This window comes from Malania oleifera, chromosome 8 (assembly GCF_029873635.1).
Source record: "Malania oleifera isolate guangnan ecotype guangnan chromosome 8, ASM2987363v1, whole genome shotgun sequence".
NCBI classification, from domain to species: domain Eukaryota; kingdom Viridiplantae; phylum Streptophyta; class Magnoliopsida; order Santalales; family Ximeniaceae; genus Malania; species Malania oleifera.
Genome location: NC_080424.1, coordinates 88691033 through 88699930, shown reverse-complemented (window position 1 = coordinate 88699930; position 8898 = coordinate 88691033). Strand labels below are relative to the sequence as shown.

The following is an 8898-nucleotide window of genomic DNA, read 5'->3' as shown; positions in this document are numbered from 1 at the left end:
AATAAAGTAACTCAAGAATTAAGCAAAAATCATAAAGATAGTTTAAATAAAAAGGATTTTGAAGTAAATAAACTTAAAAAATCAGTAGCAGATAAGGAGAAAATTATATATAATTTTACTAAAGGTAAAGAAAATTTTGAAAAGATGGTTGGACAACAAAGACTTCATGGAAATAAAGAAGGAATTAGATATAATGGTAAAACAAATAAAAAGAATAAGAAATTATACATGGGATACTTTGTCAAGGAAGCCAAGTACTATGCTAGCATCTCTTCAAACAACAAACATAAACACACTACTTGCTATATGTGCAAAACTAAAGGACACGTAATGTTCGATTGCCTGCTAAAAAGAAAGTATGTTAAAGTACAAGGTGAATGAAAAGCTAATAATGGAACTCACAACAAAACAAAGAAAGTTAAAAGAATTTGGGTTCCAAAGACTAACACAATAAATCTTCCATTATAGGTATGTTTTAGGACAACACCGTCAACAGATAAGTGGTACTTGGACAGCGAGTGTTCAAGACACATGACCGGGGATAAAACCAAGTTTTCCTCTCTAAGACAAAAAGATGGAGGATATGTCACCTTCAGCGACAATGCCAAAATTAAGATAATTGGCATCGGGAGAATAGGTAAAGAACCTTCTCTTACCATTGATAATGTGTTATTAGTAGAAAGATTAAAACATAACCTTTTAAGTATTAGCCAATTATGTGACAAAGGTTTTGAGATAACCTTTAAGAAAGAAAAATGTGTTATTCAAAATGTTAAGGAAAATAAAACCTTATTTATAACTCAAAGGATAAATAATGTTTATTGTATAAATATTGAGAATCTAGTGAATCAAGACGTAACTTGTTTGGCAGCAATAAATGAAATAAGTTGGCTATAGCATAAGAAATTAGGACATGCTAGCATGGACCTTTATCAAAATTATCAACGAAAAATCTTGTAAAAGGATTGCCAAATACAAAATTCTTAAAAGACAAGATGTGTAATGTATGCCAAAAAGGAAAGTAAGTTAAAACGAGTTTCAAAAAGAAAAAATATATATCTACTAAAAGACCCCTAGAACTATTACACCTAGGCTTATTTGGTCCAACTAGAATATCAAGCTTTGGAGAAAAACAATATGCTTTTGTAATAATGGATGATTATTCTAGATTTACTTGGGTCTTATTTTTAGCAAACAAAGATGAAGCTTGTGATATGCTAATCACCTTGTGTAAGAAATTACAAAATGAAAAAGGCTATAAGATAACAAGTTTTAGATGTGATCAAAGTAGGGAATTCAAAAACAAAGACATTGATAAATTCTGTATTGAACAAAGAATAAATCATAATTTTTCAGCTCCTAGGACTCTACAATAAAATGGAGTTGTAGAAAGAAAAAATAGAACTTTACAGGAAATGGCAAGAACAATGTTAAATGAAAATAATCTACCTAAATATTTTTGGGCAGAAGCTGTAAATACAGCATGCTACATTATAAATAGGGTATCTATAAGAACAAGTGTAAACAAAACTCCATATGAACTTTGGAAAGGTAGGAAACCTAATATTTCTTACTTTCATGTATTCGGATACAAATGCTTTATTCTTAATATTAAAGATGATCTAGGAAAGTTCGATACAAAATCTGATGAAGGTATCTTTTTAGGTTATTCTACAAATAATAAAACTTATAGGGTTATAATAAAAGAACCCTAACAATTATTGAATCAATACACATAGTATTTGATGAGTCAAACAACTATGATAATAAGGCTAAGATTGATGAGAAAGAAGACAACTCACAAAAAGAAGAAATCATTGAAATGAAAGAAGAAAACAATAAAGAAGCTTCAAATGAAAACATTTTAGAAAATTCAGAACTACCTAGAGAATGGATATATGCTAAAAGTCACCTAAAAGAATAATTTCTTGGTAAAATATCAAAAGGAATAACTACTAGAGTCTCATTGAAAAATATTTGCAACCATTATACTTTTTTGTCTTAAGAGGAACCTAAAAACATTGAAGAAACCTTAAAACATGATTCTTGGATTATAGCTATGCAGGAAGAATTAAATCAATTTGAAAGAAGTCAAGTGTGGGAACTTATACCTAAACCCAAAGATAAATCAATCATAAGAACTAAATGGGTGTTCAAAAATAAAAAGGATGAAAATGAAGTAGTTGTAAGAAATAAAACTAGACTAGTAGCATAAGGATATAATCAAGAAGAAAGAATTGATTACGATGAAACCTTTGCTCCTGTAGCCAGAATGGAAGGAATTAGGATGCTATTAGCCTATGCAGCTCATAAGGATTTTAAATTGTCGACACCCAATTTTAACCAAGCTACCTCAGTGAGACCAGACGAAACAGGATTTGACTTTGAGCCCCAAATGACCCCGAGTTTTGGGACTGAGACCTAGACCCTCCAATTGAATCTTTCTAATTTTCAGTCAGTATATGGTTTAAAGTTAAAGTTTTGTAAATGTCCAACCCAAGGCTTAGGTTTTTAAGTCAATTGTCAAGTTTCGATAATTTTAACTAATTCTTTTTAATTGCAAAATTAATTTTTTTGTTACACGAGACCTTGAAGTTCCATTGGGAATCCACAGGTTGATCCTTTCTAGGTCAAGTACCCGAGCCTTGCAGCTTCCAAATTCATTGAAGATTAGACTTTAAACCCGCTAATTTTGAAGTCTTCACTCTTCTAAATAAGTTTCTTGTTCCCAAGTTGGGTCTAATAAGACAATAAGTCAAGTTTAAATCTTAAGAGTTCAAAGTTCATTTAGGATTCCCACAGTTATAGGACATGTCCCTTCAACTTTACTCAGCTGTTTTTCATAAAACAACCAAAGTTTTATCCTTCTGAATTTCAGTCTCAACTTCAATAACTAGGGATCAATTTTTAATCGAGTCTTATGAAGTCTCTATGAGTTCAGGAGTATTTCAAAATGGAGATTGAGCTTGTGAAATCTTAGCCTATTTTGAAATTGGGCCTCAGTTAAAAAAAAAAAAAAAAATTAAAATCAAAATCTGTTTTATTTGGGCATAATTGGTCAAATCAAGAGTTATCAAATCCCCTCGTACAAAGTTTGTCAAATGGAAATTTGAATTGGAAAGTATGATAACAGATTGCAGGGGGCATGATGAGTACTAATGATTACAAAAATCAAAATACGAAAAAGAAGAAACGAGCGCTGAATTCTTCCATGCTCCAATCCAGGCTTGCCAAGCTGAGACATCCAAAAAGCCCTCCTCTCCTATGTTGACATCTGGATCACCTCACCTACTGCACACAGAGAAGTAGAGCAAAATAAAGTTGTTTAGCAATAACAAAAGAAAAATAATAATAAATAAACCCATCATACCTCTCCCTCCATCCCGGTGCTGCCATATGGAAACCTCCCAAATGCCCTCCATTCCTGTGCTGCCACCTGGATTGCCCCAATTTACCTGCGCAGGGAATGAGAATTAGTTAGCCAAGAAATCCGCAAAATCAAGAACCGAATCAGTCACACGTGTCGGGGACAATTCTTCCCTGCCAGAGGCTATTAGTGGGGACTTGCTGAGGAAATTGGCGCCAAAACGCACCCTTGGACTCCCTATAAATAGGGAGTTCCAGCACTGTAGCGAGACACCTCCTCTGAAAGAGCACATAATTACCCTGCAGAAATCGAGAGAGAAAAGAAGGCAAGTAAGAGTAAAGGAACTCCGCCAACATAGAGAGTGAATTGAAAAGAGAGGAGGAGGTTCTGTTCGACAAAGGGCCGAGGAGAGGTCTACACCAAGCCAGAGCAGGGGAAGGAGAATCTGCAGCATCCAGTGACACAGAAGCAGAACCTCAGGGAATTCCAGGTGCTCAGAATTCACACATACAGACTTAGGGGAAGGGAGAAGAAGACCGGAGGAGGAAAGAAAAGAACGTAATGTTCCAGGCTCTCAACCTTGTTTCAATTGAATTCTGTGATCTTTGTGTGTCCATATTGAGTGCAGGGAAATCCTCTCAGGTTCGTATTAGAATGTGAACCTAAACTCAAGCCACTTGAACTGCTCATACCTGAACCCGGGGTTCGGGTCTTTCGACCCAAATGGAACCCACCATTTGGAAATTGATCCGTTTACCCCTTGTACCTGAACACCCAACCAACCCAGACTCCCTGAGCCCATTCTGAAAATCACCTGAATTGGAAACCCGAACCCCTTTGAATCCGAAATTGAACCAGAATCCGGACCAGCTTTGAATCATCCCCTGGATCTAGACCCTGTTCGCACTTGATGCTCAAGCCCGGTTCACTTTTAAACAGCCTCGGCCCACCCATGTTCAAAACCAGTTCAGTTTTCATCTTAAAAACCAGCTCAGTTCCCACCTTAAAGTCCAGCCCAACGCCCATTTCAAAAAATAAGCCCAACGCCCATTTTAAAAAACCCCAACCCACTCATGTTTTAAAACGAGGCTAGGTTCATTTTCAACAAGCACAGGCCCACCACCATCGTAAAATAAGGCCCACTCTCACTTTGAAAACCATCCGGCCCATTTTTGACAATCAAACCTCGGAGCCCATTTTCGCTTAACCAGCCCAATTTTCAATGACCCCAGCCCGGCTTTTGTTTTCAAAATTCACCCAAGCCACCTTAAAAATCCACTACCCCTATTTCAATTGCAAAGCCCCAAGGCCAGTCTGAGTCCTAGGTCCAAAGCCCATTTTGAATTTTGAACTAAAGCCCAACTCAAGAGAGCACCAAAGGCCCACCAAAATCACCACATAGCCCACTGAATCCGTGAAATCAGACTCAGATCCAACTCACTGAGTTGAGACGGGTTCACCTGTCTCCAACCTCGCCCCCCAGACTCCCGAAACCCTAACTTCAGCAGGTTCAAGCACAAGACACTTACATCATCCGAGCCTCAGATTCAATCAAGCCAACCTCACAGCACTCACCTCCACACACAGCCTCACCCACGGCTACACCAAGACACCGAACTGCTCACACACTCCAGAACACAAAACCAGCACCCAAATCAGTCCCACACACGACACTATTCACACACAGCCGAGCACTCTCACCCACTCACTGATCTCACAGCACTCACCCACACACACAGCCTCACTCACGGTCACACTAGGACACATAATGGACAACACAAACAACCCAAAATCAAGACCCCAAAAAGGAACAAACAAGGGACTTATCTGAGTCAAGGAGATCCATGGTTGGACTTCACCGCCAACACCCCCACCTTCACAGCCAAACCATAATCCTATTCATGTCTCCCATCTCATCTGAAAGTTGGAACTCTCCATCTCCACCGCACAATCTGCTCCTCTGCTCCAGCCCACCGTTGACGATGGCACCGGCGGGTTGCCGTCGGCACTGTCTACTCGATGATAGCAAACTCCGCCGGTGTATGTGGTTCGTCTGTCCATGCTGTCGGCCGTGATTTTCATGCCGCCAGAGATCGCCTTGCGAGGTTTTGAGTGGAGTTGCAGAAGAGACGGTTTCGGTTGCAGCATCGACAACGTGAGAGGGCACAGTTGGGGTTTTACCGCGGCTTCGAGTTGAAAGAAGAGGAAGAAGGTGGAGCTGCGGAGGAGGGTGGCGAGAGAAGAGGGCCAGGATTTCGGTTTGGAAAGAATAAGAAAAGAAAAGAAAACAAAGAAAATGAATTTTCTTTTTAGAGTTTTGCTTGCACCATAAGAGCAGGAAATGTGGACGCCCTGTCCTCCACATATTCAGAGGGCCGTGTGGTCTCTCCTCTGTCATCAGAAACGGACTCCCCCATAGACGGCTAAGATTGATTGCCTCCACGAGTCCTCCTTTGACCAACTACTCACAAAGCGCCACGTTTCAAGTGGCCTTCACCGGGTTTAAAACGGGTCAACCCTCTTTGGATCGGTTCCTTCCCAAACTAATTGGATCTTCTGAACCGGTATGAAACCGGTTCAGTCTTCCATTTTATTTCCCATTTTTATTTTTAATTTTGACGGATTTGACTTTAATTTCTTTATTTAATTACTTTGAAAAAATGTTAAAAAGTTCCAAAAATCTACTTTGGTCTCGACCAAGACCTTAAACTAGTTTTTTCCCCGTATCGGTCAATGTTTGATTGGTCCATCATTCCTGGGACCAGTTTACCTTGGTTTTCTCCGTTTTTCTTATACACTACTATTATATCCAGCAAATCCACAAAAATCACAAAATTTCTAAAAATCCCAAAAGCATTTTCATACTTTGATTTCTTTTGATTTCATTTATTTTGAAGTTCGGGAAAAATCACAAAAAATCACAAAAATATTTTCACACTTAGCGAAAATCACAAAAATATTGTTTTAGGCATACAAAAAAATCATTTTCATCCCGAACAAATTTTTAAAATCTCCCGGAATACTATTTTCCTATTTAGAAAAACCTACAGATTTCAAAAAACCCTTGGGAGAGTATTTTGTACTTTATTTTTAATTTTCTTTTCCTATGATTGCAACAAAGGGCATGGACTCTTCGGAGTATTGGATTACCCCAGTTCTGAGGGAATACCTATATGGTATTTTCATTCTTTTGATTTTTTAAAAGTGAGTAGTTTTGAAAAGCTTGTCAAGTTTATTTCAGGGATCATTTTTTATTAATCTGATACCGTTCGTAAGAACGAGCGTGTAGGGGGTGCTAACACTTTCCCCTCACGTAACTGTACTCCCGAACCCGACTCTGGTTGCGCAGACCGATTTTACCCCTAACGGGGTAGCAATCAAGTATTCTAACCGCACTTCAAAAGGTTAGTGACAACTTCATCTCACATTGTTTTCTCACAAAAATATCTTTTTCAAAATCACACACATTCTATCCATTTTCCTCCTGTTCGCTAGCCGAGAACCCACACATGGTTGGGTCCGAGACGTTGCGACATAAATTATATCAAATGGATGTAAAGAGTGCATTCTTAAATGGTTATATAAATGAAGAAGTATATGTTAAACAACCTCCAGGTTTCGAAGATGTAAAAAATCCAAATCATGTATTTAAGTTGACAAAAGTTTTATATGGTTTGAAAAAAGCTCTTAGAGCTTGGTATGATAGATTAAGTAAATTTTTACTTAAAAATGAATTCTCAAGAGGAAAGGTTGATAGCACCTTATTCATTAAAAACAAAAATAAAGACACGCTAATTGTCCAAATATATGTGGATGATATTATATTTGGGGCTACAAATGAAGTTCTATGTAAAGACTTTGCCACATGTATGCAAAAAAAATTTGAAATGAGTATGATGAGGGAGTTAAATTATTTCCAAGGACTTCAAATTAAACAAGCTAAACATTGTACTTTTATAAATCAAACTAAATACATCAAAGACATGCTTAAAAAGTTTGATATGGAACAAAGTAAACCCATAGGATCTCCGATGAGTACATCCACAAGTCTTGATAGAGATGAAAGACGAAAACAAGTAGACATAACACACCATAGAGGAATTATTGGTAGTTTACTATATCTAACTGCTAGTAGACCCGATATTATATTTAGTGTGTATATGTGTGCTAGGTTCCAAGCAACACCTAAGGAATCTCATCTAACAGCCGTTAAAAGGATACTTAGGTACTTACTAGGAACACTTGACCTAGGTTAATGGTACCCAAAAGATATTGATTTTAATATGATAAGTTATTTTGATGCTGATTATGTTGGATGTAAGGTTGATAGAAAGAGCACAAGTGACACATGTCACTTTCTAGGACAATCCTTAGTGTCATGGTTCTCGAAGAAACAAAACTCAATAGCTTTATCAACCATCGAAACTGAATATGTAGCAGCTGGAAGTTGTTGTGCACAAATACTATACATGAAATAACAATTAAAAGATTTCAATCTAGATTACAAAACAATTCTTATAAAGTGTGATAATACAAGTGCTATTAATATATATAAAAAAAATCCTATCTCACACTCAAGAACCAAGCATATAAATATAAGACATCACTTTTTAAGGGATTATGTTAAAAAAGGAGACATAATTTTCGAATTTATAAATACACATGATCAATGGGCAGATATATTTACCAAACCTCTCACAGAAAGATTTATAAATATTAGGAGAGAGTTAGGTCTATTACATAATAGAGAAATTGAGTGAAGAATAAAATCAAACAAGATGAAGTCGGCTGAATGACTCCAGATCCAGCCGACTGACTGAATGATTAAATGTTCGAAACAGAGAGCAGCCATACAACTGGCTCCAGACCCAGCTGACTAACTGACGAAAAAACCCTAACTTTAGTTATAAAAATACGAGTCTTTTGAAGTGGTCAGTCAACTGACCTAGGTTTTTCTCTTCACTTAGTCTTCGTTTCTAACTCTCCTCTATTCTTCTTCCTCCAACTATCATAATAGATCATCCTCCAAACCCATAAAAGTCGTAAATCCCTTTAATTCCTACATCAAAATACCGCGAACCAAAACAGTTGGGAACAAAAAGGCTTTTACTTCTTCGCAGTAGCACACCGATGACTCAAGCATTAAAAAATGGCTCGTATCTCCTCATGCTAAAACTTTCTACCACAATCAACTTAGCATGAAGAAACCTCTTCTAGGTAAAATTCTTGACACATCTTTCTGAAATTAGGAATAGCTTTCCAAGAGGGGGGTGAATTGACTTTTAAAAATTTCTTTTAATTCCTTTTGGCATACCTTAAACTTCCTTTATTTCTTTTAACCAATTCTTGATTTATTTGTTTAATTTTTTAATCAATCAAGAACTTAGTTCTTTTATCCAATCAATAATACAATTAAACAACCAATTAATTAAACAATATCTTCAAGTCAAACAATCAATTTACTTGCCAAGTACAAGTTAAACAACAAACAACCACACCAAGATATAAGATATTCAGTACTTTGGTAATAT

The 8898-nt window shown here is 36.9% G+C and overlaps 1 long non-coding RNA gene across 1 annotated transcript; it reads right to left on the bottom strand.

Moving 5' to 3' along the window:
- Positions 1-3022: 3022 nt before the first annotated feature.
- Positions 3023-5697, bottom strand: LOC131161832 (uncharacterized). The gene is made up of 2 exons (XR_009138631.1): positions 3371-5697; positions 3023-3291 (listed from the first exon to the last, which is right to left on the bottom strand). It is a non-coding gene; the product is annotated as an uncharacterized LOC131161832 (long non-coding RNA).
- Between the last annotated feature and the right edge of the window lie 3201 nt (positions 5698-8898).